General features: G+C 28.7%; 1 protein-coding gene across 4 annotated transcripts in view; it reads left to right on the top strand.

Moving 5' to 3' along the window:
- The window catches only part of LOC129971294 (ornithine decarboxylase-like), a 51,727-nt gene that overhangs the window by 20,011 nt on the left and 6,299 nt on the right, over window positions 1–25,417 (top strand). The window contains exon 1 of one of the 4 annotated variants that reach the window (XM_056084918.1): window positions 16,563–16,584. The exons of 2 other annotated variants lie outside the window; for them this stretch is intronic. The gene's annotated coding sequence lies outside the window, so the exon portion shown is untranslated. Of the gene's footprint in view, window positions 1–16,562; window positions 16,585–23,537; window positions 23,698–25,417 lie in introns of those variants that run through there. One more of the 4 variants, XM_056084915.1, reaches the window with a different exon arrangement.

Consider the following 25,417-nt stretch of genomic DNA (forward strand, 5'->3'; position numbering starts at 1 on the left):
TTTCCTTTGCAATGATATAATTCTGCATATAGACCAATAATCCATGTAAATCAATAAGTATATCTGAAAATAATTGAGATATTAATACTGGTTACCTATTTTTAATATGATTGATTATTTGATATAGCAACCATCAAAGAAAATTTTATTAATGAATAATTTATCACTTATCAAAAATACAATACGGAAATTATTCTAAAAAGCGATTCTAAAAAAATTCGAAATAAATTCATCTAAATAAAAATATTATCAAAAATGTTTCCAAAAATAATGCACATTACTGCGTAGTATAAGGTTAATGTTAAGTTCGATTTGTTACTCATTCATATTATATATACGGTGGGACCTGGCTTAATGAGCTTTAATCGTAATGCAAAAAAACAGTCGTTAAAGGAAACAATTTTTTTTTCATAGGAATTTATATAAAGTCGAACAATGTGTTCCACACCGAAAAAAATTCACAAACAAATTTATAATAATGTAATTTATTATTTATAAGACATAAAAATTGTCTAAAAAGGCATTTGTCTTTGGCTATGTTTTAAAATTTGTTGAAAATCAGACAACGTGTTATAGGTGGATGAATATAGCTGCTACCTTAATCAGAGTGATACTTCCCAACGTAAGATGCAATAATTTCCCATGCTTTCAGCATCTCCCTTATTTCACTCGAAAGTATTGCTCTGTTGAGTCTATTATTTCCTCCTCGCCTTATTAAATCTCCTCCGCAGCTTTTTGCTGTGACACAGAATAAAGTTTCATAAGTTCTTCGGTAGTCCTTGCTATGTTCTTCCACCAGCTCATCGATGCTTTTCCTATCCATTTCTGGCCATCATAATCTTGGTTCTAGACGTAATTTCGTCAATTAAGGCTTCGCAGGTACTTCCTAAAGGCACTAAGAATCTCGTTCGTCTGACTCTATCTTGCCAGAGCTCCATTCATGAAGAAATAAGGATTCGTTTCGAGCAAGAGCTCAACATAGAGTAATAACGAGACTCAGAAGAATCCTGCATATAATGTCATGATGTCTCCTCGCAACTCGTTCTATGAAATCGCTCTTTTTTTTTTTTTTTTTCATTTGTTTTCTCGTTATGGTAGCCACTTGTCATGAAAGGTCCTCGTTAAACTGGGTTTGACTGCATATATGTGTGTGTGTATGTGTGAAGAGAGAGAGAGAGCGAAAAGTGGAAAAACTAATGAGATATTTATCTCCATGATTATATACTGTGAGATTTTGATAGGGTTTTCTTTACATGTATCGATTTAGGTAAGGGAATTACAAAGAATTCGCTTAGTTTGACAATTTTTTATCCTCATTGAGTGGACTGAAATATGTATGAATCATTTGCTATTTTATAGTACACTAAGGCTTAAATAAGTTAAGATTAAAGATAATGCAAAAAGTAATTCTGTTACGGTTAAAAATATATACATAAAAAGTAGTTGAATAAAGATTTAAAATTATGTTAAAAGTTATTGCAATTAAATAAATTGACTGGACTCTGCACAAATTGCATGAATCGTTCTCTAAAATATGTCACAATTCAGCAAAATCACTTCTTGAATTTACCACAATTTCCCCTTCACCGTTCTTTTTTCTGTGAATTGACCACAAATTTCCCTTTACATTTCTTACAACGTTCTTCGAATGTACCACTCAAATTTTTTTTAAATATGTTTGCGGTGACAAAGAATCTGATTGGTTCCTTAAAGAAACGAATAAGATTAGTAAAAAAAGAGACAGAGAGGAGTCTATAATTTAGGACTGTTTGGCTGAGTTACTAATTTTACTCGCCAACCTTCAGGAAATTCCCAAATTAGCGTGGCAGTCTGCATTAAAGCCTTACAGATAAACTCTGCATCCTGAAGATTTTTTTTCTTCTTTTCTTTGAATATAAATTTGATCAATGCAATCAAACAAACATTACTTTCCTGCAATAAATACTCATCTTTTTTCTGTATCAGCACATTAACCACATAATTATCGTCTGAAAGAAGAAAAAGTATTCCCTGTCCTTTTCCCGCCTTTCTTCAATCATTTAATTAAACCACGTGGAACGCAACGTGAAACAGCATTCTCGTCCAGAAATGCAGAGTTGTTAACTTTTATTCTAGTTGTGTAATTTAATTGCATATCCATTTCGATGTATTTTTATTATTTTTGTTGTATTTTTATATATGTATTTTATGTATTTCCTAGTTTTCACATAAAATGCGTATCAAGACTTTCTCAACCAAAGGTGCAACAGTATTTATTTATTTATTTGTATATGAACATGAAAGAATTTTTTATCTATCATATGATCCTTTGCGAGTGTTTCGGTGATTAATCCTTGGTAGGTAAATAAATAGTTTCCGAAAATCGAAATAGTGTTTTAGACAAATTTTTCCCAGCTAACTGAAACAAAAATTAGCCATAGAACTACAACTATTGTCTAAAATTCATATAACAAACTTCAAGCATTTCAGTCATGATTTATCGAGTTTATATGCCTCTGAGCTATATTTGTCAAATAGACAGGCGAATGAACTGACAGACATAATACCAAAAATGTATTTTTCGAACTCACTAGAGGTTTAAAATCTGGAGGTTCGTCATAATCTCATGTTCAAATAATTTGACAATTTCAATGTTTTCTATAAAATTTGTATAAGAAAAAGTATTCAAAATTGATATGATATAGTTATATTCGAAGGCTTTCGTATCCAAAATTAAGAGCCTCTTAAGTCCAAAAGAATTTTAGAAGACTTTAATGACTGAATAAGTTTTTTAGTAAGGTTATTGCGCTTATTTATTAACTGCCGTTTTTGCGACATCAACTGGTGCACCAGAATTAATTTCCATTGAATCTCTAATGCAAAACTTTGATATTCATAATTTCCTCAAAAATGATTTTTAAGCATCGAATTATGATGGAATTAGAGACTTTTAATTTTAATTGCCTTACACCTGTACTGTTTATTGTGTACATGAACATTCCAAATGGAATCAAATTCCATGACGTAGAGGGTCATTAAAACAGTAATTGTCAGGGAAATATGTTTTTTTCCATTCGCAGCACTGTGATTTCACTTTCTTATTCTTCAGACAAATAACGCAAATATTAAACAGAAACCTTTTCTCTTAACTTTAAAAAAATAGCAGAAAATCGAACTATTGAATACTTACTGAAAAAATGAAAATAATATGAATTCCATAGCAATAATGAAATATATCTAAAAATTTTGCAGTCAAATGTCTTTTCAAACTCTGTCAAGAAAAATTGATAACTTGTCTATAAAAAGATTACATGACAAATAAATAGACGTAATTTGAAAATCATTTTTTTTAAATTTTAAAATGTTATAAAAATTATTTTGATGCATTAATATTTTCAGAATTTATTATGGGAAGCATAAAGAATCTCACGAGGAAATTTGCTCTGAAATGCAAATTTTCCCTTTCAAAAATATATTTAAACAAAGTTTGGTAGCTATAGGTAAAACAATTGATTAGAGGAGTGCTAACAATCATGTAAATTTTCCTTTTCTAACACTATGCCGTCTGGTTACAATAGGTTGGTGTCATACCAGAACTATCGCGCTAATACAGATGATATAACAATGGCGCCCCAAAAATTTTCACTTACCTTATGCATCTTTCATTTTATATTAATTAATATTCATATTATGAAATTATTTTAAGAAAATGAAAAGTATGATCATCAGAAAATATCGAAAAACCGACAGGAACAGAAGTCCTGCAGGTGCCAAACAAAAAAATTCTAATCAGACGTGAGAACAGCATAGCATTAATAATATATTGACTGTTTTAGCGTTTTTTCACGTTAATTCCAGAAATATTTTTGTACAAAATAATTTTTTGGACAATAAAAAACATTATTTTTTCAAAATTCGCAACAATTACCTTTTCAGGGAAAACCAATTTATTTTTAGGGTGTTTTTCTCCTTGCTTCAATTTCCAATTCTGTCGTCTAGACAAAAATTTCAGAGAAAATAAGGTTGTGAATTTGTTTTTTCTCCTCTCCTGAAAAGGCACAGAGAATGAGAAAGTTGATAGAGCTTTCAATCAAACGACTTTTCCTGGTAAAATCCGATGCAACGACGAAATACTTCTCCGAAACTCATCAACCACTCTACAACAGGGACACAGAAAAGGCTATTACACTCTTCTTAATGACAAGACATAACAAAACCCCTATTTCCTTCTCCAGGCTGGATTCCAGTTCCTTTCATTTCACTTTGCTTTATATTTTGGGTTAACCCTCCATAATCGTAGTAATAACATGACCTTTATAAAAGTATAATTATCAGGAACATTGCTCATTAGAATGTGGAAGGCACGAATGTCGTGATAAAACAGGTTTTAACTAATTTTGTAATTTTTTTTCTTCTGTACAAATGTTGCTACTTCTAACGATCTTTGGTCAGCTGAAAAAAAAATATTTAAAAAAATAATAGAGAGTATTTTTTTCTTCGTCTATTTTGTTGAATTACACAAAATGGCGCATATTCTGATCATCATCTTATTGTAGTAGAATTCCAATTATTAGAAACTCAATTATATGAATCTTTTACCATCCTAATCGAATTAGGGAGGAAATAAAGCTCTCGGATAGAAAAATGATAGATACGAGATATAAACATACTTTGTTTCCAGTATGCCTGTATTTAAATAAGATACATATATATCGTAATGTTCAAATTTAATTTTGATATATACTAGGTACCTTTGGCAATGTACCAGTTTCCCCAGTAATACTGGCAATTTTTAATTTATATTAAATATGAAATTACCTGTGCCATAGTTTGTTAAATGCATAACTAGTCAATCCACAATAATTCTCTAAATACATAATTTTTTTTTATATAAAATGCAGACGCATGTGTCTCAGAAATCGCTCTTATTACATTTAATCGAATGGCAACAATCAAATGTAAACAAATCATTATACGAACTTTACAGACTTCTTCATTGAACATTGTTACAGTTAGCCGTTACTCAACGCTTCGCTAATTAATGAAAAATGAAATCAGGAAAATATTATTAGAAATGCTCTCGGTAAGACTCACCAAAAACTCTGTTCTTCCAAAAGAAAGATGTAAAAAAAGATAAAGATAAATGCGTCAAGCAATGTTTAAATCGGCCGTAAAAACAGGCCTTACTATTATCAGATGGGTAATTGTAAAGACTTACTTATGGAAATTGATGATTGCATCTTTCAAAAATATTATCTAAAAAATGACCTTAAATCATCTTAAAACTTAAAAAGTTAACTTTTTAATGATATCAATTTCATGCCTATGCTGCTTTTTATTTTTAATAAAGTGTTTAATACATAACATTATATATAATACATTTGTAACAATTTTATTAATTAATGCATTTGTATCAATTTTATACATTTGTAATATTAATTATTAAATTCGAATTCGTCCGTCAAAGCATTCAATCACATATTTTTGCCGATATTAAAATTAAGACTTGAAAAGATCTTCTTTCGATGTTAATTTCTTCGTAGGATTTTCATTTCCGCTGTTATTTTACAGTATATGCATATCTTAATTTGCATGCATTATATATATATTTTTTTTTACTTACTCAAGTAAATTCATGTTTTTCGGTCTTATAAAAAACAAGGGGAAATATAAAAATATATACATATATCAAATTAATATTTAACTGCCAAAAAATACATCATCTGGGAGAACAAACTGGCCGTCAAAGGCGGCTAGTTTGTTCATATTTCCCACCATAAAGTATTTTCAAATAGACAGATATTAAAGACTTACTATATTAATGGCTTTACACATATTATGTTTCTTCTGCACATGCATCTTTTTTTTAGCCCAGTACCCTTGGATCATGGTGTCATTAGAAGCAAAAACTGTGCAGGTGATCTGTTTTCTAATTGCACATTGTCATTCTCAATACATTCACTTCACTTTTTGCATTTCTTGTACAAACTATGCTGGAAACAAATAAGATCTTTCTCCCTTTGTTTTTCACAACAAAAGGAAATCATACGATTAAAATGTTAAGTTAAAAAAGGGTTTGAATGAAAACTGAGAAAAACCGTTATTTAAAGTTACGCAAAAAAAGAAAATTTATCGAAATTTTAAAAAAAACAAAAGAAACATCTTTGCATTTCAGAATCTTTTAATCATGTAAAATCATTTTCATGCAATAATATCTTTGGAAATTGTTGTGGAAAATACACTTTCGCTTCACTTTTATATCATTAAAATGTCTAAAAATCGTTCCAAAGTGCACATTCCCACCCTTCAAAGTATACTTGTGCCAAATTTTGTAACTCTAAACCAAATGTTCTGACCAGCATTCACAGACATTTTCTTCTTTAATATCAGTAGGAAAATCTGTAATGATTCTTAACTGAATTTTTATTTCTTTTGTACGTAAATCTTTCAGCATTTATTGTATTTTTACATTTTATATATATATGCTTATAATTTCAAGAATCAAACAGAAGTTTTTTAAACTGTCTGAAGTTTTTCTTTTGCTTAATTTATAAAATCTATCCGATCATCCGAGTTGCCTCACATGCGAACCCCTTTGATCCTCTGTTGAATTCTGATAATCAGAATTCAGCTGTCTAGCAAACATAAACATATATACATTCTGTACTTCTTTTTTTAAATTATTTTATCCAAAATTCGATATAGATCTATGGATTTATTGCTAATATTACCCTATAAATTCCATAGATTTATTAAGTTAGATTTTTTACTTACAACGTTCATATACATAAAGATAAACTAACTAACCGATAATCAACTTTTTGACGGAAATATCTTCGAGTTGACATTGATTTACGACAGAGGAAATAAAACACTGTGCCAAATTTCAATCACCTAGCATGTTGCTCTATGGAGTCATCATAACCGACTGTATATGAAATGATGAACATTTAAACTTCTGGGTGAAGGATTTAACCTGAAATTGGATACAGATGAACAGTTCTAGTGCACATAGTGAACGTATACCAAATTTCAATAATCTAGTTTTATGAATATGTGAATTATCGGGAACCGCAGTGCCTTGTTGGTAAGGTATCGGCTTCAGAATCGGAATCGGAGAGTGTCAGGCTTGAGACGTGATTCCACTGAAGAACCATCGTGTAAGTGGGTCTGGTGCATGTTAAATCCGTCTGGGCAAAACGCTCTCCGGCTATTGTGGTGTGGAAGTGTGGGGAGGAAGTTCCAGCCCAGATAACTGAATTATGAATTATCAGGCTCATAGGTATACAGGCATAATTTCAAATATAGTTTTCTTTTTTTAAATCAGAGAGGAAGTTGGAATCAGGAAGTTGCATTTTTTGTTAATGTTAATTACAGTAATTTTTCTTTGGAGACTTCGTATGCAGGGAAGTACAAATAATGGTCAGAGATATCATATCGGTTATAAGTTTGGGAAAATTAGAAGCATAGCAGTGTGTCTCCCTTTTCATTATTTGATATAGTTAGCATGTTCTATTAATTAGTGATATGTAAAACTCCCTCCAAATTTATGGGTTTCAAATATGATATGATTTTAAAATCTTGTAAAAGCGGAAATGCCACATCTGATATCTTGCACCATTTTCAGAAACGCATAGCGAGAATAAAGTGTTAAGAAAAGCTTTCTTACGCACCTCGAAATGTAATCATTTGTTTATCTCTTTATTGCACAACTGAAGCAAAACTTTTAATCTTTTAAAGACTTTGTCTTGAGTTTCGAAAGGGAAAGCCAATTGTTTATCGCTAAAAAGCTTGTTTATTTTGAAAAACTAGCGGGAATGGTCTCCTCAAAATTTTCTCGCATACACTCTAATAAACTTTTATGCCAGGGAACGCCGTGAATGGCGTTGGCGTACAATAATTATGAAATATTAATTTTGGCGTGAATTCTGCATTTTTACTGAATTTGTCATGTTATCCTTGGCGATAATTTTGGCGATTCATCCCTGTCATGCAATTTTTAATATTCGAAAATCGAATTTGGGACTTTACCGATTGAAACAGGGATTTGACACAAAACTGCACTTGTAGTCACAAAATCCTATACCAAATTTGATATATTTGCATCATTTCATTTTTCAATTATCGCATTTATATGTTTCTGAAAGTAAGAATGATAGACAATAAAAAAATCAAATTGCGCTCAAAATTTGAAGTGTCTACACTATAGATGTTAAATCTGTGTATCGAATTGTGTTAACTTCTATTCGAGCATCAGGATAGACGATCTCCATTTGAACATATTTACTCAAATTTTGATAGAAATCTTCAAATTTGGTGTAAAGACTATCTTTCATCCACCTAAAAAAGTTTTTGAGTTATTTTTGTCACAGATAAACGGACACTTTCCAAAAATGTGTTTATCGAACTCAGTTTTTCTAAAATGTGGATATTCTTCGAAATTTCGAATTCGAATTCTTTGACGATTACTAAACTTCTTCTGTACTACCTGTACGAGAAAGTAATAAACTGAATAGATATCTAATGTCGAATGGTCAGCAGGAAAAATTTATTGTTATATAACTTTATCATGATGCTTTGGTTCAAATTGTTTTTTAAAAAATAGTATCCCTTCATTTTCTTTTTAAAAGAATCATATTAGCTCAATTACTTTACAAAAGCATTACTTAAAGCTTCAACGTACATTAAAAGCATTGTACATTTATTAGAAATTTCTATATTCTGCTTTATATAAATTATCTGTTCTTACTTTAAACACAGACTGAAAATAAGCCACTCGGTTAGTTATGAAAGCCCCTGGATCTAATAGATTAAGTCAAATCAAGGTTATGGAATTTGAATGATCTTTAGAAACTTATAAGTTTTTATAATGTTTGCATTTTTAAAGCTTTATTTAAATATCCGTTCTAAACTTTAGAAATAAATTGCTCACTGGGAGTAGAGATGATTGTTGAAGATGTTCTTTGTTTTGACAAATCAAGAGGCAAATGTGAACCACTTTCCCCTAAGAATCTCTTATGATAACAGCTGACCCCATAAATTGGAACTACAAAGGCAGCATGTGGAGTATCATCTAACTACTACAGATTTACCTAGGTGTTGCCAGTCACTTTAACAAACAACTCGTTCTTATGGGTCCCTGACTCAGGAACCTGGCTTAATATCAACCAAATGTTATTAATCTACAAAAATAAAGTTTTTGGATTGAAAACAATTAAAGCACTAATTTCCATCAAAATTACTGAACTCATTTATGTGAATTATGAATTAACTGAAGGCCTTTTGATAGAAATCTGGTGAAAATGTGATTGAAACGTGGAGGGTGCATTGAGTTCCATTAATATTCTTTTTCTATTGGAATTTTGGCATTCTGCTCAATTTATTTTAGAGTGGACGTTTGAAAAGAAATACATGTAGCCGCCTTTGACAGCCATTTTTTCGCCTATCCTATTAATGGTATCAATTTAGTCATTGAACCGATTTTTATGAATTATATCATATCATAACAAAAGAAAGTACTATTTTAAATTATACTTCGGCAATAAATGTGGAGCATTCTTATAGCCAATTTCCGGAAGAGTAGATGGAGTGCGTGTACTCAATGTTCTTAACCTACGTATATTACAGATTATTGGAAGAAAAATGGCTTAACGATGACAGTAAGTTGGCTGACTTTATTTAATTACAAAACGCTTGGCAATTATTGAAGTTTATGGAATGTATTCTTATTGATTAACTACTTGGGAAATATCATCTGTTTTTTACTAGAAGTTCTGACAAAGTTTTGTTGCTTTATTTCTCCGAAATGGAATGATGTGGGTTGATAATAATTATTATCGTATCTAAGGGTCATAAGCTTTCAAATGAAATAAAAATTGACGAAATCGGAATGGTAGCTAGGACTGGGAAACTCCATCATGGGGTTTTTTTCCGCATAGACAATATACAATGAAATTAATAATGTTTTTGAGATTTCTTTCGAAATCTTAGAAGGGTTAGGTAAGACAAGAGACCATTGGTAGTGGATATTGGTATTATGAAATTTCATATGAAAAAAAAAATCCCATAATCGGTACAGTAATTGATAAGGTTTAGGTTAATATCAGTAACGGTTTAGGTTTAGGTCTGAACTAAGGTTTGATTTAATAATTAAAAAAATACTAAGAGAATATATTGAAAGATAATATTATTCAATTTCTAATTTATCTGCACTTCAGCGTTTGTAATTTTATTTTCGATACTATCGGAAACAATAGCTGATCAGTAACGTTCATTATATAGAAATTTTTTGATAAATGAAAAAATATTGCTATTAAATTAATTACTTTAAATAATGAAATTTTTATGCATGCTTTTAATTTTTCAAGAAATAATTATTCAAAATGTGCACCCATAATTCTTTTGCCGATTATATATGTTTAGATATATAGTTGCATGCGTTAACCGTAAAAGAGAAAAAAATACGAAATCGATAAAAAAAAAGGACAAATTAAAATAGCAAATATTTACCAAGATATGCGGATCCAATTAAAAAAAAATTATTAATTCTTCCTCTCTTTGTAACTGGTCCTTCCAAGGTCAAACCATCGTCCTTCTTGTTACCACAACTACGATGATACTTTGAACTTATCAATTAATTAGCAGCTGAAAGAATAACATCAAGAGTTGCTTTTTTTAGCTTAATTATATTATCCTCTTTTCGATTTCCTTTGAGAAATATGATGGAAATTCTTGCATTATATAAATAAAAAAAGCAGCAGATAATATTTCTAATACATAATTTAGTATAATCAATACATTTACATATTCTTAATTTCATTGTTTATCGTCTTGAGGTGGAACGTAGTACACTTCTTTCATTTTCTGATATGGTCTCAAATTCGGATGCTTTTGTGTTTAATTTCATAAAGCATTAAAGGCAATAATGAATATGTTTTGAGTCTCTTTTCTTTATTCATTTCACTTCAAAGCTTCGTGGACATCCAATTTTGGGTCTGAAATCACATCCTCAAATTCGTCTTTTTTCTTTGTTACGCTTTTGAGCAATCATCTTCTTATACGCATAAAATGTGGTATAGATGGATTTTGACTAAAATTTTGCCGAAAATTACGGTTGTAAATGATGAAATCTTGGTGCTATATAAATTCAGCTAGCTGATTTTCAGTTTTGAATTATTGCGTTCTTATTTAGAGAGACGACAGTTAGACTGTCTCTGTTTCGATGAATTTTGTCCAGAAGTTTAAACAGATCTGAAAGTGATGATAAAAGTCAGTGCTAAATACATGCATCAACCTCAATATAATTGTCTTGTTCTCATTCACATGGATGAACAGACAGACATATTTTCTTTCAATGAAAATTTGATATTTGATATCGATTTATAATGATTTTTATATCGATTTATAATTTGATATCGATTTATAATGATTTTTATATCGATTTATAATTTGATATCGATTTTTAATGATTTTTATATCGATTTATAATTTGATATCGATTTTTAATGATTTTTATATCGATTTATAATTTGATATCGATTTATAATGATTTTTATATCGATTTATAATTTGATATAGATATATAATTCTGATTTTAAACCAAGGATCAAATTTCATTTGCCTAATTCGCTGTGTTTCGGAGATACTGTTTCCACAAAGATAGGAATCCAAAATTAGGTTTCTTTTCTTATTACGAAATTCAATTCTTTCTCTAGTATACATTGTGCATATTAAACATTAAAAAAAAATCTTAATTTTATGAAATGAACAATGGAGTCTATTTTCTTAATTGTCAAACTCAAGCCGTAATAAAAATCTAATGTTTTCCAGAACAACAGAAGAGTTAGTGTGTATAGTATTAGTACTAATAAGTATTAGTATAAGTATAGTATTAGTATTAGTACTAATAAGTATTAGTATAAGTATAGTATTAGTATTAGTACTAATAAGTATTAGTATAAGTATAGTATTAGTATTAATACTAATAAGAAGAAAACATTTGAAATTTTCATTTAGTATTTTTTTTTCATGTATCTTCCTTAATATTCACAAATATATAATTTTTATCTTGCTTTTATTAGGTAATAATTTTGTTGATAGCACATCATGTAACCTTTTTGTTGATAGCCTTTTTAATCTGAATTAAAAAATACAAATACCAATTGAAAAATAATATCTTGTAAATAACTTTTTCTGAATTAGAAAATGCAAACTTTCAATTAAAGCTAGAATTATGCAGATTAATTTTTATGGATTCGGAAAATCACTTCATCTTTTTTTTCTGATTTAAAATGTATCATAAAATGTTAATCTTGAAGAATTAATATTTTTAAAATCTACCTTATAAATTTATTACTTCTGCAATACTCTGTTATTTCTTTAATACTTTTTAATATATTGTGCTTGAACAAACTTCTGTGCTACAATCACGTCTGCGAATTGAGAAAAAAAAGCTATCGAAGCGATGACCTTCAGCATTGCCGCATCTCTGCACGGGTTAAAAAAAAAAGAGAGAGAGAGAGAGAGATTTTTTCCTTCGCTGAAATTTCCTGTTTATTTCTTAAGCTCCTGGTTTAAGAAATGATTATTTAATTTATAGTCACCTGATGGAAGTGTTTATTGAATTAAACACCATGCAATCCAATGAATTGAATAGTACGTGGAATATTAATACATAATTTTAATACGGATAGATACATTGTTTGTGGAGACACTTGTATGTATCTATAAATCGATTATGTAACATTAACAACTTCATATAATTTTTTTAATAATTTTAGCATTGAATCAATAATATCCCAATGTTAAATAACCAACCTTATCTCAGGAATTAAACCTCCGCCATCTTTTGAAGAACTGCGTTTCATTTTTGCTTCGTTTGAGATGCGCCATCTCAAGGCTGAATCAATCATTATGAAAATGATTTCTGTGTTGGCATTTTCGACAAATGGTTCGACATTAGATGAAATTATTGGCGACAATTATTACCACCAGAATTATGAATATTTAAAGGAAAGATACCCTGTCCTTTTTAAGTCAGCATTGAAAGGTTACTATTTATAGAAGTCTGTGAATCTTCGCATTATCGATTAAATAAATGAGACAGCTGCATGTTCAACAGAATTCTGCCAATTCCTTTTATCTTTGCATCGCTTATTCTTTATCTGAGTTGAATAAGATCTTTGCAAAATACCAATTCCTTTGATTTTTCTTGTTTCATATCAAGGAATTATATATTATATATTCTTATCTTCCCATGTTGTAAGATAACACAAACAGACAGGGGAATCAAACTATTTATAAATTTTGAGAAAGTAAAACGTATTAATGATTTAACATTTGTAATTGACAATATTTGTAGAATTGAACCAATATTTGAACAGCCATTGATTAGAGGGAATTCTTATATAGCATTGTACCAGTATTTGTACATTAAGGTATAGCGTTGTACTAGTATTTGTACAGTCAATAAATAGTGGAAATTCTAATTGCTTAATGTTACCGAATTTGCATTTGCCAGTAATTTATTACAGTAATAGGGGGACATTCTAATAGCTTAGCGATAAAGCATCTGTACGTGCCAATATTTCGCTACCATTTGTACCAGACAATATTATTAACGTTACAGTAGCATTTGTACACCCAAAGAGTGATAAAAAAGACATTTTAAACGGCTTTGTAGAACAGTATTTGCCCCAATTAGTAGTGTTCGAATTATATCTGCAATTGTACAGCTAATTGTTAGGGGAAATTGGTGATACATAATTTGTACCAGCCTGCATTCAAAGAAGAAAATATTACTTTACTGCTTAAAAGGAAATGAGTAACTATCTGTGTTGAAATACATACAGCCACAGCGCTTTTTTTATTTCATCAATTCCTTTAAGGGTTACTTTATTAATATCTTTCTAATATTGTATTAATTTTTTTTAAATCATGATCCTTTTATTTTACTTTCAAAATATTTCAATTTAAATAGTAATTTTTCAACTGATATTGAAATTTTATTTTTCATGGGATATTAACAATTATTTTAAGAAAAAAAAAATGCAGATAAAGTATAGATTTCTTAAAAATCAAAACATTTTAAAGTATGTATATTTTAGTTTTCAAGAACCTCTAAATAATGTTCTTGTTGATAAAAGGATATCATTCCGCTTCAAATCTATATTGAACAAACACATTTTATGTGTTTCCACGTACAAGAATTCAGAAATTTTTACCATCAAGTTAGGATAGTAAATCAGTGTCTTGGCTTTGGTTACTTGTTTTATCAGGTGACAGTTTCCTCGAATATTTTCAAATACTTGAACATATTTTTTGAAATATATATTGCGAATTCTCTAAAAACACGATGGATACATTACGAGTAATTGTAAACATTACCAGACGAATTTATACACTTTAAGACATGTGTCTAATTATATTTGCACATATTATTTATGAAATGTTACTATTTTTTAAACTGTCAGCTTCATTGTGCGTGTAAATAATAGGTAAGTGTATGCATTTTCTTTTCTAAGCAAAAAATATTCAAATTTACAAAAATGTTGAAAAGCGTTGAAAAGTTGATTTTTGGTGAAAATATCAGTTTTCTTTTTAATCAATATTCTTAATTTTTGATTAGTCTTTTTCATAAGACCGTTTGAATTTTTCCGCTAAGTCCATTCTTTAGAGAATTAAGAAGAATTTTATATTAACAATTAGTAAATTTTAATGCTATTTTATATCTTTAAATGTACTTTTACCACATTCCAAATTTTGGTAGAATTTTCTTACGAAAAACCTCATAAATTAAAAATTTTTTTTTGTTGAAATTCGGTGTGAAAATGTCTTGATATGTTTTTAGAATAAGCAATCGGTTCATTTAGAAATATTCTATAGTTCTTTTAATGTTTCAGAATGCCAAGAAAATTGAAAATTTCATGCTATTTATCAGTCGAACCCTAGTGTTTAATGAATAAATGGAAATACATCTTAGATTTAGTTAAGGAACAAGGCAATATATATATATTTTTTAACTATTTGTAAAATTTTAAGCAAATCATTTCATAAACTCTAAATTAAAAGATTTTTAATACCTTATACTTCTTTAAAAAAATCATTGGATCTTTTTTTTAGACTTTTTTAAAGCGGCTACTAGAATGAATCTCTGGACTGAGAAAACTCCACATCGATACATTCTTTCTGAAAATAATGAATTTTAATTAAATATAAAAAGGAAACTTATTGGTGAAACAGTTGCACCAATGTTTGACAATACATTGAACAAGTTTAACAAGTTTACAATAGAGTTTTAAATTAGCCATTGATGGCAGTTACGAATAGTTATTATTATTTAAAAATCCACATTCTCACATCTAACATCGGAAATAATAAGATTTCCAATCCTGCATTTATAAATAGTTACGTCTTTAATTTAACATTATAATTAATTTTGAATTTCTTTAATTAATTGCCATTTACAATTAATTTTGAAAAGATAAATACATTTTGATTATATTGAAGGAAAATATAATACAATGCAGAGGCTTCAATTTAATATCTACTTAATTGTAAAAATAATTATTGATTTTATATATAAAAAGAAATTTAATTTTGAAAATATGAACAAACAATTTCAATCTGAATGCTCATTTCTTAATATTATCAATAAATAAGCATGTTTTGATTAAAATATGACCTAAATATGATAAACATTGAAACCTATCCTTAATGAGTGTTTATATTTTATTGATTTTTATATATACAAAGAAACTTAATTCTGAAAATATTCAATTTCAATATAAATGCTTACTTCTTAACATGTTTATTAAATAAACATATCTTAATTAAAATAATACCTAAATGTGATAAACATTGCAACATATCTTTGATTAGTATTTATATTTTATTAATTTTATATATAAAAAAATTTTTATTCCTAAAGTATGAAACCAAATTCAATCTGAATGCTATTCCTAATGTTTTAAGTAAACGTAATTTAATTAAAGTAGCTCCTAAATGTATTAAACAGTGCAACATATCCTTACATTGAGTTTATATTTTATTGATTTTGTATATAAAAAGAAACTTGACTCTGAGAATATGGCAACCAAAGTCAATCTAATGCTCACTTTCTAACATTTTCACTAAATAGACATATTTTAATTAAAATATGACCTATATATGACAAATATTGCGACATATGCTTAATTAGTGTTTATATTTTGTTTACGCCACGTTGTCATGCAAACCTGGGAATATCTGTGGTTTCCAAAGTACGTAGTGAAACTTGTTCAATTCTTACAATGGATGCGTAAGATTATTTCGGTTGCGTAACGTGATCCCAAATATAAAGTCCGGTACAATCTTTTCTCACAATTCCCAAACGTCATGCAGACCACTTTAATATTATCTGCAAAAAGTGAATTGAGGCTTTGTTATTGTTTAGGAAGATAAAAAAAATAAGTCCTCCATCTTTGATATTTAGAAAGGATAAAAGGAACGCATTTCTTCACATTTGCATCACTTGGTTTTTCTTCGAAGATAGTTTTTGGCGGGAATTTTGAAAGTGACATTTTCCGATCTGAAGAAATTGTGTGTTTGGAGAACTTTAACTGGAACGTAAGCAGACGTTTTGATTGTTCTTTTTCTTCCTTTTTTGTGGATTTGCGAAATGGATTTAAAAGACTTTTTATTTACATATGTGTGGAATATTTCTATATTGAACATTATGTAACAGTTCAGAGTTGGGTATGTTTGAATATTTTTAGAAACACAATATTTCTTAAAAGAAACTTTGTTCTTAGAATACTTGCATGTAAAAATATTTGCCTTTTTAATATTTGTTTAGTATTTATAATTTGGTTCGGCTTTTTAAAAATGTTTTTCTAATTATTTGAATATCATGAAATTCTAGCAATTATCAAACTTCATGAAAGAAAAATGGCAATCATTAACGAATATTATTAGTTGATAATACCACAGTTCATATATTCGTCTTAGAATACTTGCATATAAAAATACTTGCCTTTTTATAATATTTATTTAATATTTATCATTTGATTTGACTCCTTTTTCAGTTTTAAAATGTTTTTCTAATTATTCGAAATTTTACCAATTATCCAAATTCGTGAAAAAGAAATGACAATTATTTATCCATATTATTTGTTAATAATACCACATTTAAGTAGCCGTCTCTCAAATGTTGTGTATTTATAAAATTTTCCGATAACCTTGTCTTACAAAATCATATTTGTCTTTTAGTAAAATATTATGTTTTCATTTTTTTTAATTCTAAGCAGTTTAATTATTTAATATCTTGGTTCAAAAATTTTACCATTCTTAACATCTATTTTGGCGTTGAAGATTTCCAGCAGCAAAAGAAACATTTAGGAATTATATATAAAAATTAAGTTTTAAATGGTTATTCAAAAACATTTTAATAAAACAAATAAAACATTTTTAACTTAAATTATTATGAATATTTAATGGCTTATAATTATTAGACTTTCAATGAAAGAAAACTGTTAATACTGTCATGATTCTAAAATTATTTATTCTAAAATAAAACTTCATAAACATTGTAGAATTGAGAATCGTTTTCAACTTTAAAAAAATTTATTATACTTCTTTTTTTTATTTAAAAAATATCGTTTGTCAGGATTCCAACTCTGCTTATAAGTGTGAAAATAAAATATCTCCGTGTAGCTTTTATTAACGGTAAATAAAATTGATACGTAATTGCTTGTATAAATAGGAAAATAAAATAGTGCAATATAAAATTTACTTATTGTGAATAAACTGGCCAGTTAAGTCAGTTAACAATTAATAAAATAAACAGCCTTATAAGAATGAAAACAAATTAGCCCAATGTACTATTAGATGATTAGGAGTGTTTATAGATGTGAAAATATAATTTTTGAATTTAGCATTCTCTTATTGTAAATCTGATAGACAGATAATCTTCCTTTATAAATATGAAAATAAAATGATTTAATATAGCATTCTCTAATTATATATTAACATTATAAACATTATGCCATCATGAAATAGAAACTTATTTCCATATAAAATTATATACTAAAATTATTTTATGAAGAATTATATAGAAAAAAAAACTTTTTTATACAGATTTCTAAAATATTTTGCTTATTAACATAAATAATTAAACACTGTGCTGACAGTTAATTTAATGTCCGAGAATTCATATTTACTATCCAATTTTGACAACTACTTTAATGTCCGAGAATTCATATTTACTATCCAATTTTGGAGGGTGGGGAAGTCAGAACACGAGGTTTAAAAACCTTGTTCTACTTGTTCAGACATAGTAATTTTTCAAATAAAGTAGACAGAGAACACGCCTTTTTTTTTAAATTTGTTATCATTTTTTTTTTTGGAAAATAAATAACGTTTTCATTTTCCGGTTTATACACTCATTTATTAATTAATTGCTATTTAAAACAAACTTCTCTTCCTTCTCGAGGTAAATTAACCATGGAAACCTTGTCCAATAAGTCTCATAATTTGAGGAAACAGAAAGTTGTGTCCTTTATGTTGGATATTAGTCTGGGTGTTATTTTTAGAAAGGCCAAAGAATTCGAAACATTGCCGTTCTTAACTATAGCGAATAACAAAAGCGAGGGTCTTACGTAGTATAATTATTGAATTGTTAATTATTTGTCATTAATCATGCAGCAGAAGTCATTGGAACAAAAGCGAATGCATAACCTTCGTTCCTTTACGGAAAAGTTTTCATTCATGGTTTCTCTTCGCGGTTTTTAATCTTCTTCCGTCACCGGTTTTGTTTCTCTTGGTTAATGGCCTTATTATAGAAAAGGATTTTTTGTTTTTATAATAAGGCTTTCTTTAGAATAATTGATTTTTGTAATTGTTTACATTCCTATTGCATTATGGGTTCTATTTGCACAACTTCGACTGTCTATTATTGTTGTTGTTGTTATTTTTAAACATAATTTTTTTTAAATCGGTTTAAAAATAGAGAAGCAGTAAAAATGACAAACATTTTAACATAATAAAAAAAAATTTGCAAGCAAAACTTTTGAATTTTAAAGAATTTGTTAGTACTTAAGATAAAATAATAAGGAAATTAACTCGAATGAAAAGAATTCAAAACTAAGAATAGTCCTTATATTATTTTTAAAGGAAGATTTAAACATTATAAAACAAAGAAAGCATTTTGCAATAATGAAAAGTATTGTTACAAATCGAAATATTTTTTTATCGTCTAGAAAAAAATAATATCCTGATAACTAAATAAACCTCATTAAAGATACAATTTTTTATCATATTAATAATACAGCTACCAATAAAAATAATTTTTTCTATAATATTTTAGGAAGTTATTGTTATTTGATTTCAATTGATTAAAATTCCGAATAACATTCTTTTGAAAATATTGATCCGAGGTGCATATTAAAAGATGACAACGATTGATGGAGTACCCGCCCGAGATGGGCTACCTCCGAACCTTGCAAATGAGTAGACTTGGCTTTACATAAACTGCCCTGAGCTGTGAACGTCAGCTGGTAAGGGTGGAAGAAGAAGAACTGAACATAGTCCCCTGGAGAAAATTCGCATAAAGTATATGTCATCTCTGTAAGCTCAAGGTCTAATGGTCTGCGTTACAGAATGCCAGCCACATTCCGAAATTCGCTTTTAATGGTAGAAAAGAATCTTTAATTTTTCTGTATGAAATGCATATGTAGAAAGGACTGAAACAAATAAACTTGTTTTTCATGCCCTCATAATAGTGAAAAGTTGAATAATTATTGAAAAACTAAAACATAAAGTAGAGGATTGAAAACATATATATTTGTATCATCCGATATAACTTGCACCTTAAAAATCGCAATCATAATGAGTGAAAATCGATTGCTTTTATTACCTTTGGAAATGTTGCAATTTTCTGTAATCTACTTGGACAATAAGTGGTATGATTTGTTAAAAAAAATTATCAGAATCAATCACTACTTCCTGGTAGAGAATGAACTATTAAACTATATTGTAAATTGAAAATGAGATCATAACAGTAGGACTTCCATAGGCTCACTTATTTCAGTACCACTTTTGCCTTCATCATTGCCGAGTATTTCATATTCATTTGATATACATGGTGTTTATAGATGAATATCATATCCCTACTTTTCAAGGCTATTACGAGAAAACAAAAGATACTATAACTTTTTGGTACATTGGAAATTACAAATAATAGTTTCAAATTTAAATTCAACGCAGTTCTAAATACCTCCAAAATCACTAACGATATCATGGTGATACGATAACTCATCCTATACATTTTCTGCATTTTTGATGTGATGATTTGAAAGCCTGTAGATATGCATATTTTAAATTTGTCAACGGTGGAATAAACGTCAGCTATTTGACGTAGCTCCAGAAAAAAAAAAATCAAATATTGCCACACATCAAATCCACCAACCACAAACGATGCATATCTGCATCGTTTCAAAACTTCACACTAAACATACAGAAAAAAATGTGGGGTGAGTTTTTGTATCACTCCGATTTCTGTAGGGGCTCATATTAAACGCCTATAACTGTATGAAATTTGAATTTTCAACTGCTATTTTTAATTTTCAATGAATAATAACGTTGTGCCTCGTTTTCTTTTCTCTTAACAAACTTGCAAAGCTAGGCTGTGCATTTATAAACACCTTGTACATCAAGTGCACTATCCCCATTAAATTCTGAGATTCATTACGTATCTTGCAAGGGAAAAAAAAAACATGACATCACACATGATACAAAGGGAATTCAGATATTAGATGATATTCTCTGTTATATTTATCACGTGATAATAATATCACAAGGCTTAAGTAGATTAAATTAATATTGTAAGATCATTGACAGTAAAGAGTTTATAACTTTACCATCTGAATTTTAAATAGCATCAGTATTTTTATGAATTTGCAAGTCATATGAATTATAAAATATTTCTCAATCCTTACGAAGTCGAATTTCCCTTTCTACCTACACGGCTGTTCCGATTCATTAACCTTAAAGGCAAGAAAGTGAAAAGTTTAACGTAGTAATTAGTCAGCATTAGCGGATATAAGAAACGAACAGCTTGCAAAATCAACATTGAACTAAATTTTTTAACGAAGCATATCCGAAATTAAAGAGTTAGTGACCTGTTCATAATTTAGTGTTAGAGTAAGCATCCCAATGAAATAGGAATTGCAACTAGGGGAAGGAGAAAAAAAAGTTCAGATTATTAGAATTTGTTCTTTAATAACAGTTTGAGCTTATTGGTGTTTTCGGTTCAATAATTAATTATTAAATTTTCAAAGCAAATAGAGAGCTGTGGAGCTACCTTTAGACAGTCATGTCCGTGTAACTGATAATATAATTTAACAGATGATGATCACTTCTATTAGTCAAGTTCCGTGGATAATTTTATGAACTTCTGTATAAATGGCCTTTCTCGAGGACGGCAGTTTGGAAACTACTGGTGGTTATAAATAGTTATTGTCCAATGGGATATCAATGGGGGGGGGAGATGTTTATAAATCTTTAAGGTTGCTTGAAAAGACAGAAGACGTGAAAAGTGATAAAAAAAATTTAGAGTACTGTTTTGATTCTTAAAACTACATTGAGAAGAGTTCTTCAAAAAGAAAAAGAGGGTGAGGGAGTAAAGAAGAAAAGAAAAAAAAAGAAAATATCCCATTTTATTTATTCTTTGTAAGAGCAAATGACAAACAAAGAAAAATTAAGGAAAATAATTCATTAGTCTGAAAAATACCATGGCACTATATATACATATATAAACATGGTTCTTATATCTTAATTACAAATTTGTTGTTGTTGTTGTTGTTTGTGATGGCACTTGCCATGGACAAGCCCGCTGATTCGAAGTCATCGATTTTAAGCCGACAGGGAGCGTCTCTTGTTTTTAGTAGCGCCAATTAGGGCCAAGAATACAATTTTGCTACTCACGCATCACATTCGCTTGCACAGTCCCTTTTTATAAGGGGGCACATTCACACATCTCACAGATAGAACAGATGAAGAACAACCATGCCCGAACCGAGACTCGAACCCAGGACGCCCAGATCACGGAGAGGACGATTTACAAATTAATTGTATAGCAACGTGGAGTAACTAAAGGAATGATATAAAATATGTCGTATAAAATTTACATAATTTTTTTAAATAATTAGAATTAAATTATTAAAAGACTGCACAAAAAAATAAGATTTCCAATAATACAAAACAAATTCTTTTGAAATTTAAAATGATGCAAAAAATTTTTGCACTGTAATTTTCTTCGAAGTTATAAAGAAAAACGCAGAAAATTCATTAATTTTTTTTAATTAATTCAAAGCCTAATTAAAATTTTATAATTTTTTTCTATTTAGTTCTTACTATACAAGAAATAAATAGCACTTTTTTTTTTCGTGATTCTAGTTGCAACGTTCTATTTGATAGAGCTAGAGTAAAACATTTTCATTTATTTTTGCATCGTCCAATTTACAGACATTTCTCAATCTATAGACATTGTCATATTCAAAATATTATATATATTTTTTATACATATTCAAATAAATAATTTTTGTCAAATTTAACCTAGTAGATTCTTTATTATTTTCACAACTCTTTAATGAATTTTATTCGATGTCATTACATGTAATCTGCAATTTCAAATAGAATATTCCAGAATGGATTTCCATTAGTGAGTGTAATTAACAAAATGAATCTATTCATATTTGTGCATAGATATTTTACATACTTAATTATCAATAATGCATTTTGATTGGACCAAAAAACAAATGAAATAATTTGATCTTGATTCCATTGATTGCTGCTTAGGGAAAAAAAGGCGGGAACTCAACCCTGGTCATGGGTCATGCATTTATTTACTTCGAGAAAGACGAATTAAATATTTCCATTTTCTAAAAGTTTTTATTTGCATTTATTTATTGAAATTCAGTTAATTAGGCGGAATTATTCTGTCACTCGTACGCATATCTTAAAAGTATATGGAATACATTAGCTTTCTGTATTTCAATGCTTCATTTAAGGAAAATCATTTCCGTTTCATAAGCAGGTATGAAAGTCTACAATGCCAAAATTTCGAACAAAACAATTTTATTCAATCAAATCGGTCACTCGATTTCTCGCTTTCATTTATTTCTTTGAAGGCCTTAAGTTATGAAGTAAGGAAAAAGTAACGCATCAAGTAACTGGTTATTCACGATTACAGTCTGTTAAGGTTCAATTACAAACATCAGAAGGACACAAATCTCCTGAAATCGAGCGAGCAAACAAAACAAAAAAAAAGGCAAAAGAAAGAAAAAATGAAGTGTTTATTTTTTCTTTTGTACAATTCTATCCCCCCTCCCATGTCAGAAAGGAATCGAACCTGTTTGAAGGGGTTTTTTAGCCAGTGACGTTGAAAGATCAAGATCAAAGTCGTTTTTAATGAACGATTACCCCGCCTCTGAAATTTCTGATACGGAATGACGTCACGTTTTCCCTTCATTTCTGATTCGACAGCTGGCAACAGTGCCTATATAAGTTCGCCGATCTGCAAGTGACGTACGTTTCACCGTTAGCTCCCAATTTGTGTGTATTGCAGTAGATTTTCTGCTGCAAACCTGGATCGCCGTATTTTCTTTCAAGTTGTTTCTTAAAATTTTCACCATTCCGCCAATAAATAAATCAGAAGTCCACCGGTGGGAAACTTCTCATCAGGTAAATTGAAATATCTGACCTTTTCCGATTTAACAGCTGTAAAGACAATTTTTGATATCTGAAATAACATATATTTTAGTTTGTAGTTATGTTACCTATATTTAATTTCTCTATCATCGAGATATATGTACATTTAGATGTATTGAAAAAGTTTATATTAAAATGCCGTATGTGTAAGATTTTCTATTTTTACAAGATTGAATGTTTTCCAAGAATGGCGCAGTCACGTTTCTTATCGTGTGCCATGGTCCCATTGTCAGAAAAAGTATTTTAAAACTTCCGATTGATATAATTCTGAAAATGTTATCAAATGCCTTTCTGAAATCGGTATTCTCTTTTATAATATGTGTAAGTGATGTTAAAATACTGTAGAAATTTAAAAAGTTTGTGAATGTAAATGACCTTGCAGTTAGTTCATGTGATTTTTTTATCAGTACTGAAAATATCTCGAAGAATTTCTAGAGTTCTTTTCACTGCTATCTTCAACCGAAAAATTTACTGATCAACTATTGAGAACTTTCTCATAAAAATTACTCATGTCATAAAAGTAAATGATGATATTCTTCATTATGGAATTGATAGTTAAACGTAGTTAATTTATCTCTAAAAATTTAGGTTGATTAAAAAAAAAAAAAAAACTTTAGAGTAATCGAACAAATTTATTTGTAAAGTAATATAACTTGCAACAAACTTCACATTTTATTGCTGTTATAGTGTAATGTCTTATTGCTCAGAAAATTTAAGAATGTTGAGTTGTTTCAATGAGAATTGGTTATACAAACCCAGTGCAGTAAAACAGTATAATGATAAAAATGCAATATTACTTAATAAATGCCATTTTATATTTAATGAAAGATAATAATTGGACAAATCTTGAACTTCTTTTCATTTTGATAACAGTAACATTTTAAAAGTAATTATAGAATTTTTATTTTGTTCATTATATTTATATCTTTATTTATTTGGTATTGCTTTTATTTTTCCTTAATGTTTTAAAAATTAGCTTTGAATCTAACAAACTTACAGATAGTGGATAAAATTATTTTGGAGTTGAGCTAAAGAATTTCAATCTCCAAACTGTAAATTTTAAAGACTATAAGTTGCTAAATGCGGTAATCTACCTGTATTCTTTAGTTGATGTTTGACATGTTTGGTACAATTTGTCACAAACCAACACACAGAGATGCATGTTATAGAGAGAAAAAAACCCTGCATCACATTCTTCTCATGTGTATGTACAAAGTTCGACTTGCTGAAATTTTATCATAAATTATATTTTAAGAACAGTAAACTAAACTCTGAATATTTTCATGCTTCTTGCATGTCAGTGCTGTGTTTATTCAAAACACTAGACATTTACTCCTAATTTTTAAAAATCAGTGTATATTATTTGAGGTAAATTTAGATAAAACTCGGTCGCTATAGCTGAATATAACTCCTGATTAATAATGCCTTTGTACTGTATAACTGCTTTATCTTGTTAAAGAAATAATGCTTTCCAGCTAGAATAGTAATTACAATATGGAAATTATATTTTTATTTGTGCAATTTTTTATGAAAATGATATAAAAATTAAAGTCAAATGCTGCGAATTGGAACAATTTAGCCTTAATGTGAAAGTTGGATATTGTTTGCTCAAGACCCATTTAAGATTGCCATGATAATTCCTTGGTGTACATGTGAGTGAAATGTATTATTAATCTGCTGTCAAGAATAAAAT

The sequence above is a fragment of the Argiope bruennichi genome, chromosome 6 (assembly GCF_947563725.1).
Source record: "Argiope bruennichi chromosome 6, qqArgBrue1.1, whole genome shotgun sequence".
Lineage (NCBI taxonomy): Eukaryota > Metazoa > Arthropoda > Arachnida > Araneae > Araneidae > Argiope > Argiope bruennichi.